The sequence below is a fragment of the Monodelphis domestica genome, chromosome 6, assembly GCF_027887165.1.
Source record: "Monodelphis domestica isolate mMonDom1 chromosome 6, mMonDom1.pri, whole genome shotgun sequence".
NCBI classification, from domain to species: domain Eukaryota; kingdom Metazoa; phylum Chordata; class Mammalia; order Didelphimorphia; family Didelphidae; genus Monodelphis; species Monodelphis domestica.
The window spans coordinates 75,797,112-75,798,468 of NC_077232.1; positions in this window are offsets into that span (position 1 = coordinate 75,797,112).

A 1,357-nucleotide genomic window follows, 5' to 3' on the forward strand; every position below is an offset into this window, starting at 1 on the left:
ATATTGTGAGTGGGGGGCGGTGTTCCTGCTAAGATAAGGGTGGATTGATGCCTGTTGAGGCCCCTTCCACCTCTGAGAGTCTGTAATCCTAAATGATAAGGAGGTTGTACCAAGAAGTGCTCCAGGAAAATCACTTTGGCAGGCCTGGATTCATCTCTTGCATAAAGCTGGATTTTTGTACCTCAGTTTGTTTGAAGTTAAGTAACTCCATAACCTTAGTTATGACAACAGAGTCGGTGGGAATCTGGGTGATAGCTTAGATGTTTTCACCAGTTTAAGAAGCTTGCACAAGACCTGCATGGGTAGGAGTCGATCCCAATTCATATCTCACTCCTCAGCTTCCCTCTCCTTTTCCCTCCTCTTCCAAACACAATTTAATCTTCTAGTTCCTTTGTCCTAGAGATGAAAACATCACTTAGAAGTCACTTCTTTCTTTCTTCCTTCCTTCCTTCCTTCCTTCCTTCCTTCTTTTCTTTCTTTCTTTCTTTCTTTCTTTCTTTCTTTCTTTCTTTCTTTCTTTCTTTCTTTCTTTCTTTCTTTCTTTCTTTCTTTCTTTCTTTCTTTCTTTCTTTCTTTCTTTCTTTCTTTCTTTCTTTCTTTCTTTCTTTCTTTCTTTCTTTCTTTCTTTCTTTCTCTCTCCCTCTTTCTTTCTCTCTTTCTTTCTCTCTTTCTCTCTTTCTCTCTTTCTCTCTTTCTTTCTTTCTTTCTTTCTTTCTTTCTTTCTTTCTTTCTTTCTTTTCTTTCTTTCTTTCTTTCTTTCTTTCTTTCTTTCTTTCTTTCTTTCTTTCTTTCTTTCTTTCTTTCTTTCTTTCTTTCTTTCTTTCTTCTCTTTCTTTCTCTCTCCCTCTCTCTTTCTCTCTCTCTTTCTCTTTTTCTCTCTTTCTTTTTCTCTTTCTTTCTCCCTCTCTCTTTCTTTTGTTCTTTCTTTCTCTCTCTCTCTTTCTTTCATCTTCTCTCTCTTTCTTTCTCTCTTTCTCTCTTTCTTTCTCTCTCTTTCTTTCTCTCTCTCTCTTTCTTTCTTTCTTTCTTTTTCTTTCTTTCTTTCTTTCTTTCTTTCTTTCTTTCTTTCTTTCTTTCTTTCTTTCTTTCTTTCTTTCTTTCTTTCTTTCTTTCTTTCTTTCTTTCTTTCTTTCTTTCTTTCTTTCTTTCTTTCTTTCTTTCTTTCTTTCTTTCTTCTTCTTTCTTTCTTTCTTTCTTTCTTTCTTTCTTTCTTTCTTTCTTTCTTTCTTCCCTTACCTTCCATCTTAAAATTAATACTGCGTGTAGGTTCTTATGCAGAGGAGTAGTAAGGGCTAAGCAATAAGGGTTGTGACTTGCCTAGGGTCACACAGCTAGAAAGTGTCAGAGACAAGATTTG